The sequence below is a fragment of the Chanos chanos genome, chromosome 9 (genome assembly GCF_902362185.1).
Source record: "Chanos chanos chromosome 9, fChaCha1.1, whole genome shotgun sequence".
Taxonomy (NCBI): domain Eukaryota; kingdom Metazoa; phylum Chordata; class Actinopteri; order Gonorynchiformes; family Chanidae; genus Chanos; species Chanos chanos.
The window spans coordinates 41,286,894-41,297,099 of NC_044503.1; the positions used below are offsets into that span (position 1 = coordinate 41,286,894).

Consider the following 10,206-nt stretch of genomic DNA (forward strand, 5'->3'; position numbering starts at 1 on the left):
CCTTGACTCTTTACTGTTTTCTGACTTTGTTTCTGAGTTGCATTAAAATTTCAATTTGCATTGAAAGTTTGTCTGAGTTTGCATTTTGTCTCTTTAAACTCATTTGTTGAGATCATTTGCCTTGTGTCTTTAAAAAAAGAGAGAGGAGGTAACCCTTTGTTTTACAGTCTGCTGATTGGCAGGTATTAACTAGGAAATGAGATGGTGGGAAAACACAGTTATTAGGACAGGAAGTACTACAGGAAGTCAAGTCCAGTCACTTTTATTTCTATAGCACATTTAAACACAACAGGAGTTGGCCCAATGTGCTTTCCAGTTGAGGCAGAAAAATGATCAATACAAGTGGATAAAAGGATTAACTACAGTACTACATCATTTCCTGGCAAGTACACAGAAACCTACTCCGACACTAGATGGCAACAACCCTAACCTTAAACCTAACCCTGACCCTGACCCTAACCCTAACCCTAACCATCTAGTTTCCTAGTAGGTTTCCGTGTTCTTCCTAGAAAATAACTTAGTTCTTACCATACATTTCTACTGGGTACTTTCCAAATAACTTTATTTTGTTGCCTTCTATTCAGCTTTTTTGGCATTTTCCTAATAACTGTATCTTTATTATTCTAAGCATTTAGGTTCTCATTTAACCCTTATACTTTAACATTATATTACATTAATACATTAATACAATACATTATGTACATTACACACACACACACACACACACACACACACACACACATATATATACATATATATATATATATCTCAAGCCTGAGGCAATGTAAGTTCAACATTCAAGAGATTCTAGATTCAACTTTCAAGACTCACTTTATTGCCCCAAACTGTAGGAACCTTGGCTACATCCACAAAAAAAACCATTCCACATACATAAAAGACAGAGTAAAATCCATACGATGTGCAAATATGCGTTTGCTGCAGTGTCTGATTGGCTGCTGTGTGATGGGGTGTGTTTTTATTGTGATGACTGACACTCCTGTACAGGGGAAACACACACACACACACTCTGTGCAGCTGAAGTTAGAACTAGCCCGACTCATACAAACTGCACGGAAGGCAAGAGGAGTGAGACAGCATCCATCCCTGCAGTCTACATACGATCAGGCTGTGCTAAGGGAAAGACAACAAGACAATAACTGATGCATCTCATGTTCTATACACTGAGTACCAGCCACTGCCATCAGGGAGGAGGTTTAAAATACCACGGTGTCGTTTGAATAGGTTTAAAAAACGCTTTTATCCCTACTTCAGTAAAACATTTTAAATGGCGGCAGACATAACAGGGATGGAATCGATATGACCGTTTTCCAGCTGTAGTGCCTCTCTGTACTTTTCTGGCATAACAGCTTTTATCTATTGATTGGTTTATCTATTTATCTATTTTTTTTTACTGTATGTTTTGATTATTATGTTCTTAGATATGTTTCTTGGTCCCTTGGTAGCTGTTTTACTCTGTCTTTTACGTATGTGGAATGTTTTCTTTGTGGATGCAGCCAAGGTTCCTGCAGTGTGGGGCAATAAAGTGAGTCTTGAATGTTGAATCTAGAATCTCTTGAATGTTGAACCAAGAATCTCTTGAATGTTAAATCTAGAATCTCTTGAATGTTGAACTTACATTGCCTCAGGCTTGATATGTATATATGTGTATGTATGTGTAATTGTTATGTGCGGCGCGTTTGTGTGTGTGTTTGCATCTTGCTGCGTCCTGTGTTTTGTTTTTCTCTCTCGCTCCTCTCGCCTGTCAACTGACGCAGGGATCCAGCGGTGGCGCGAACAGCTGCCACTCCCCACCTGGCCTGGTGTTGCGTCCCACCTCCGTGTTCCCAGCCAGCCAACCAAAGACGGAGCACCCCTCGTCGGATGGCCAACCGGAGATGGGGCGCGGAAATTTAAAGATGCCAGTTGTTAGCTGTGGTAGATTTTCAGTCTCGTTTTGCGTTCGCTTGTGCTCTATTGTGTTATAATTACTCGCTGTATATCGTGTTTGACTGTTGTTATTGTTGACTACGGATTTGGATTACGGATTGGTTTTGGTTGCTTTCGATTGGCGTGGGGAGAAGAACAGGTAAGAAGGGGATCCCCGCGCTAGGAGTTAACTGTGTATAGGGGTTAGGTTAGAGGCGGGTGCCACTATTGTATGTTTTGTTTTGTAGGCAGTGAGTGTAGTTAGGTTTATTTTGGCTCTGCCACCTTTTTAGTTTCTCGTAGTTACGTGTGTGTTTCCGTAGGCAGTTAGGGTGGTTTCTGTTATATTTCGTTCATTCCTTTGGCACCGTCTGTAGTTCTCTCCCCTCTCCGTGTTCAGGTGTAAATATTTCTGTATATATATATATTCTTGTAAATATTCTTTTGTCACTTTGTAAATATCTTTAATACATTGCACTTTTTTTTGTTGTACATTGCTCCCGTGTCCGTGTGTTTTTCCCCTCGCACCGTCCCAATCCGACACTGGTGGTGGGTTTCTTTATGCTACGTCCCTGCATCATACCCCTAGACCCAACTCACCATCTGGGACGTAACAGTAATGTACATAATGTATTAATGTATTAATGTAATATAATGTTAAAGTATAAAGGTTAAATGAGAACCTAGAATAATAAAGATACAGTTATTAGGAAAGAAAAAAAAAAACTGAATAGAAGGCAACAAAATAAAGTTATTTGGAAAGTACCCAGTAGAAATGTATGGTAAGAACTAAGTTATTTTCTAGGAAGAACACGGAAACCTACTAGGAAACTAGATGGTTAGGGTTAGGTTTAGGGTCAGGGTCAGGGTTAGGTTTAAGGTTAGGGTTGTTGCCATCTAGTGTCGGAGTAGGTTTCTGTGTACTTGCCAGGAAATGATGTAGTACTGTAGTTAATCCTTTTATCCACTTGTATTGATCATTTTTCTGCCTCAACTGGAAAGCACATTGGGCCAACTCCTGTTGTGTTTAAATGTGCTATAGAAATAAAAGTGACTGGACTTGACTTCCTGTAGTACTTCCTGTCCTAATAACTGTGTTTTCCCACCATCTCATTTCCTAGTTAATACCTGCCAATCAGCAGACTGTAAAACAAAGGGTTACCTCCTCTCTCTTTTTTTAAAGACACAAGGCAAATGATCTCAACAAATGAGTTTAAAGAGACAGAATGCAAACTCAGACAAACTTTCAATGCAAATTGAAATTTTAATGCAACTCAGAAACAAAGTCAGAAAACAGTAAAGAGTCAAGGTTCAATAAAGAAGAACAGGGGCCATTTCAGCTCAGGACACTTTTGTAGGTGGGAGACTTTGCCACTGACAAAAACCAACCAGGAGCATTTCCTCAGAGAGTACTGATGAGCAAATGTCCAACAATAAGATGGGTGTGATACACAGATCATGAGCTAGTTGAGCAGGTGGCTAATGATTTGACAGAACGGAGCACTAAGCTTTGATTGGCCAGGAGATGTGGAGTGACAGAGATAGGGGAGATTTCTGAGCGAGACCATGGTGAGTACACAGCCAGAGGTGCACGCTGCTTTAAGAAACGTGCACACCTCGTGGCATCACAGAGGTCCTGCTGTGTTTACGCCACTGGCCTGATTTTCATGCTTATTTTTTTCAGAGAGTAGTTGTGACCTCTCCAGTGATACCAAGTTATACCACTTGCATGATGATTGGTATGCTTCCCCCACAGGTAAGCACCATTGGGATTAGCAGTGTGACAGTGTTTATACCAGAATGCTCCAAGATATCTTCTGGCACAGTGCTGTCTCTTTTGCTCGTCCTGGTCTCTGTCGAGGGTGGAGAACTTCTGTCCATTGTGGTATGTGAGAGAGTCACCTGAGTGAGAGAAGACAAGTCAAGTCAGGTCACTTTTATTTCTATAACACATTTAAAAACAACAGGAGTTGGCCCAAAGTCCTTTCCAGTACAGGCGGAAAGATTGACCAGTACAAGTCTACATGGATCAGGGGAATAAAGATTGACCAGTACAAGTCTACATGGATCAGGGGAATAAGGATTGACCAGTACAAGTCTACATGGATCAGGGGAATAAAGATTGACCAGTATAAGTCTACATGGATCAGGGGAATAAGGATTGACCAGTACAAGTCTACATGGATCAGGGGAATAAAGATTGACCAGTACAAGTCTACATGGATCAGGGGAATAAAGATTGACCAGTACAAGTCTACATGGATCAGGGGAATAAAGATTGACCAGTACAAGTCTACATGGATCAGGGGAATAAAGATTGACCAGTACAAGTCTACATGGATCAGGGGAATAAAGATTGACCAGTACAAGTCTACATGGATCTGGGGAATAAAGATTGACCAGTACAAGTCTACATGGATCAGGGGAATAAAGATTGACCAGTACAAGTCTACATGGATCAGGGAAATAAAGATTGACCAGTACAAGTCTACATGGATCAGAGGAATAAAGATTGACCAGTACAAGTCTACATGGATCAGAGGAATAAAGCGTATGAGTAAAAGCAAGACTAAGAGACAACACATAAAATAACAGCAGAGGAACAGGAAGATGTACCAGAAATACCAGACTCACTGAGTCACAGTCACATGACTCACTGAGTAACGGTCACAAATTCTCCATCACGATGAATTTTCCAAACACCATCCATTTAAGATCGATTCTTTAGTTCCGTTAGGAAGGTGTAATGTTTGTAAAAAGTCAAAAACCAGGACGTTCTGTTTCTTACCTGCATCTCCTGCCTTTGCTTTAATGTATCCACTAACATGCAGTCTGTAACCATCTCTCTCAGAGCCTACGGAGAACGAGGAATACTGAGCATGTGCCGTCTTTCCATCAAAATCTTCCATGTCTACTCTCAGCTCAAACTTCTTCCCCCGGGTCAGCTGGTGGATGTTTTCCAGTCCTGGATTGATAGGACATCAAGTGTCAGTGAAACTTTCAAATTAGACAAAACTCCATACACAAATGTATCCAGAGAAGAAAAATAAATTGTTGTGTGTAAATATATATAGTAAATATATATAGTCCATAAAATTCCGCAAATAGCGATGCTGTCTGTTTCATTACTTTATATTCATGCAATAAATTATAATAAATGTTAACTCGATGGCAGTCTGCATGAGAAATAAAGAAAAAGCAAAAATATCGGTTATAATAATCATCCGCTTATAGTGATCAGTTTCACCAGGACAGACGTGATCACTATAAGCGGTCTCCATTATGTGTGTGTGTGTGTCTGTCTGTGTATATATATATATATATATATATATATATATATATATATATATATATATATATATATATATATATATATATATGTATGTATGTATGTATGTATGTATATGTATATGTATATGTTTGTGTGTGTATATATATATATTTTTTCTTCCTGGTCAGAAGATCAGGTATCAGTATATTGAGTCTGGTTTATAATATTCATCTAAGATTTAACATACCCAGCCAAAACTCTCCGTCAGAGTTACCAAAGCCTTTCTTATACTGATCCCAGGGCCTGTAGAAGTTCAATGTTCCATCCATTCTCCTCTGAATCACCTGAGAGAGAGAGAGAAAGAGAGAGAGGGGGGGAGGGGGAATTTAAATTTTTTTTCAGAACCTGTGAACAGTTAGATATAAAAATATGTAACACCTATTACAAGTTGAGTCTACTTAGAAACCTACTGTCCATTTTTTCTCTTTCCCCGCTTTTCCCCCGTTTCCACGGGGTCCCTCACAGCCCATGTCACAGTAAACCTGTACAGGTGAGTTCCGTCCAGCAGGGTAAATGGTGTAAACTCCACTGAGAGTGTGACCGTTAGCATAGAGCTCTGAACAGTCCGCTGGATTCGCAGCCGTGGTGACGGAAAAAGATTCCACCAACAGGGGGAGCAGTAGAGCAAATAACAAGCCAACCTAGAAAGACAATGAGATTCAAACTTAGCTCTAGAATTGGAACAGATGTAAATTACTGACAATACACATACACAGAGGTAATGAATCAGCTTTTTAGTCATAACCTGCCTTCTGAACGACCTTCATACTTGGTTAACAGCTGAGAAGTTCAATACCTGGAGAGGCAAGAATGATAAACCACACATGTGAGAGTTTTATGAAATTAATGCAGTTCTACAGAAAGTACATACTGTATATTGATGAAGAGCACATTTTCTACTGTCGAGTTTCATTTTAATTGCACCGACATGCCATTTTACAGATGAAGTGTTGGGGAAAGAAGACTAATGCCTTTTCATACCAATACTTCAAGTATACCTCAGTGTTAACACATGGAAATCTAATGGTCCATGAATTTAAATGTTTAGATTCAAGGAGCCACTGGATTTGATTGTAAAAACTAAACTGTTTATTCTTCATCTAAAATGTCACACATTTTCACCAGTGAAAGTTTGTGTCGTAGACACCAAAAGACAGAGCACTACTCACCCGTTGTGCTGAGAAATCTAGTCTCCCTGTACACAGTTGTCTTGGATTTAGGCACAGAATACTTACATTACCTCAGGTTTGATATATATATACGAGTCTGATGTTTAAACATTAATTCAATCAAATATTTATTCATTGTGGGCTTTTCGACAAGAATTATGGGAAATAATTTTTCCGCATCACAGGTAAATATTCTAGGTAAGCATGATCACTTTGGCACTGTGCCTCCAGTTTGCTTCAGTGTTGACAGATGGAAATTTAAAGTTCCATGAATTTCAATTTTTAGATTCCAGGAGCCAATTTTATTATAAAATCAGCTAGGTTAGCAGAGGATGGTTTTGGTCCATCAACCTCTGGGTTATGGGCCCAGCACGCTTCCGCTGTGCCACTCTGCTTGCCAACACCCCAGATGGGACTCAAACCCATAATCCCTGGCTTATCCGTTAGGCCAATATATATATACACACAGCTTTACATTTATATATTCAGAAACTATACATACATATATATATATATATATATATACACATACACACACACACACACACACACACACATATATATACACATATATATAAATACATATATATACTGGATACTGGAGTTTTAAACTTGAAAGTGTCTGAAAGTGCTTTAAAGCAAAACATTGCACATTAATGTACATGAATGTATTTTTCAAGCATTTATCAAATGTTTAGATGTGAATATTAATCGTTATGTCTGGGATACACATCATGTATTTCCTCTTCTTTGTTTCATTATGGTTCTTCATAAGACATTTATCAACTACAGCCATGTGTTGTCTATGGCTAGTAACTTGGTCATCTGATTTGTGGCCCCATCTGACGTTCTGGTACATTCAGAATGATTTTCTCCACAGAACTCATTGGTTTTATTATAACATAAATGCCGATACGTGAAAGTAAATACTAATAATTTTTGAACTAAGAAACTTACTGAGAACGATCACATGTGAAACTGAACAGTTATAACTTAATTGACTAGATCAAAGTGCAGACTACTACAAGAGCAGGTCTTCTGTATTAAACTCAGGGTCTGTCCCACAGTGATGTGTCTTTGTGATGCAAAACCCCAAAAAACAGGACACAACAGATCAACTGAAGCCTGTGAATATAACACAGCGATCTGGGCACAAGTTATGTGACATGCTGAAAAAAGCCATATAAAACCTGACATTTGGCTGGTGGCATATCTGAGTTCAGTGTGTGTGACTGTCATTTTGGTCTTTACTGTTGGATGTTTGACTGGGTTTTTGAATTGAGAAACATTGGCTAAAAGGCTACAGAAATCCTAAGGCTGTAATTTCACTTCACATGTAATTACCACAGCCTGTCTTATTCAACCATCTTTCAGTCCACTCGTCCTATCAGCTGCATGTGTGAACCAGGCAATACCAGCAAAGATTTATCAAAAGCAACTTCAGACATAAAGGTTTCAAGTGTGGAAACAGACCCTGGACTCTGTGGGGAACTGATGGTTTCATAAAGAGCATCACATCATTTTTTGCAATAACAGTTTTGCCACAAAGGGACAAACAGCCGCACCTGCGGTGAAATCATTTGCATATGGGCGGAGCCTGAGGGAAGCCACAGGTGCATCTGCTGATTAGTTTTGTTTATTTAGAACAAGCAGGAGTAAACAAAAGACTCCCCGGGAGGTGACAGGTTTCGGGATTCAAACTTAATGTACACACTTAGTGTAAACACACCGAACCATCCCACTCAACGAGGGAAAAGACAGTCCTGCCCAGACAGTCCTGTCCAACTGCCGTATCACTCTGTGCCTTGTTTCGCTCTCATTCACACGGCGTTTTTTGGTGTTTTTGATTTCCCAGCTAAGCAAACAAATAAAATAAAACATAAAATAAAAACTAAACATAAAATAGAAAACATGCACGAGGTACATAAAGGGAAACGACTAATAAATTAGTAAGAGCTAAATCACACCCCATCTCGCCCCCTCGCGGAATTACTTAACACCGTCCTGAACCAACACCACAGAGAGAACGTGTGATACCTTCCTCACTATGACAGTGTGTAGGAGCCCAAGCCAAAGCCCTTCCAACCACATGGTTATCATTCAGCATCTTCACTCTTTTCTGTTCTAGCGCCCGTTTTACCATCTCAGAGACCGAGGTCAACAGCACGGTCAACAGCCGCAATTAAGACGCCTGGTCAAACATGGCTCTCCTCATGTGAGTCATCTCCTCCTGAATGATGATCCTTACACAGTCACCAAACGGTTGGATTAGAATTAAACATGATGTTAACCATACACCCTTTCACAGTCACTAGTCCCCTGCACATGTGAGGACATAGAGGAGTTTTTGGAGTGGACTTTCTCCTGGAAGAGTGCAGCAGTACAGTGCTCTCCTGAGACACTTTAGGACGGTAATAGCATGTTACTTTTGTGTTCAGGGTGGTGAAGCCACATTGCAGAATTAATGAAACAATGCCCATTCGACACATGCCACCTTCCCACAGAGATGTGGAAGGTGAAGACTTTTACAGTTAAAGAATGTGAGATGACGCATGAGTTACACAGAAAACAACGACAGCATATGTCTATGACAGTCTGTGTTAACGGTCAGTCTTAACAGGAACGTCATAGGAGGCCAACATTGAAACTGGAATCTGAAAACAGCAGAGGAGAGTAGGGTTCGCTTAGCTGTATTTTTTTGCAGTGACAGTCCTGTCACAGAGGGATAAACAGCCGTACCTGCAATTCCATCATTTCCATATTGTCACGGACTGAAGGAGGTTCTGGACGGATGTGCAGATTGGCTTTGCTTATTTAGAACAAACAGGAGTACACACAAGACTCCCAGGAACCCACAGGTTTCGTGAGTCAAATGTAGAGTACACACTAAATTTAGTTAGTGTAATCACACTGACACACACTGTGACACGTCAACTCTCTGTCAGGAATGGATGGTTTGTATACTTGAACTGGTTATAGATGAGGACGGATTCACACGCCCAAGCATACACACACACCACAACACGGACTTAGTACAACCTCTTGTCAAATTACTGGCCAAATCTTCACCGATCCTTGTCGTTGTGATTTTGTTGCGTGTGTGATGTCCAATGTCTTCATTACTGCTCTGAAAAGAATCAGAAAGAGAGACGAACGTTAGCAGTCAAAACATTCCAGAACAAAACATTCCGTTGAGTTGGCCAACGATTCAATTTGTCCTATTCCACTATCTCCATATTACTGTTAAACTGCTAGGTTATGTTGGGCTGTCCAGGCATAGATGCTGAATGTAAGTTGTGTGAATGTTTAAATGTAAGACCTGTTTGATGTTTCCCGGGTGTGAGAATTGCCTCAGTGACGGAAAGGAAACCCGTATGTCACAGGCCTAGGCATCTTAAAGTAAAAGTCCCACGGACTGCACAGGAAGTTCATGTACATCATGTCCTGTTTTAAACTATAAAATCCTTCCATTTTGGTTTAGACGTGTTTTTTTGAGTCAGTGTGTGAATTCTGTGCTTGAGTGAGGCTATAATGGGGAAAGCCATTGCAGGATTAATGTCTTGTCTTCTCCTTGCAGGAGTTCTGTAAATAGTGTGTATATGTTACTGTTTTGGTTTGGTTTTCTTTTTCTTTTTTTTACCTGTTTATTTTGTTGGCATGTAAATAAATCCACTGGGTGATCAGCCACTGACCACCAACTTGACTCCTGCTGCCTAAGACGGCTCCGTCACACACTCAGACACATAAACCCGTTGACAATTCAGTTCCATCCCACAGAAC

General features: G+C 40.1%; 1 pseudogene; it reads right to left on the bottom strand.

Annotated features, from left to right (window-relative positions):
- Positions 1–3,571: 3,571 nt before the first annotated feature.
- On the bottom strand, positions 3,572–5,904 carry LOC115820497 (microfibril-associated glycoprotein 4-like; annotated as a pseudogene).
- Positions 5,905–10,206: the final 4,302 nt, after the last annotated feature.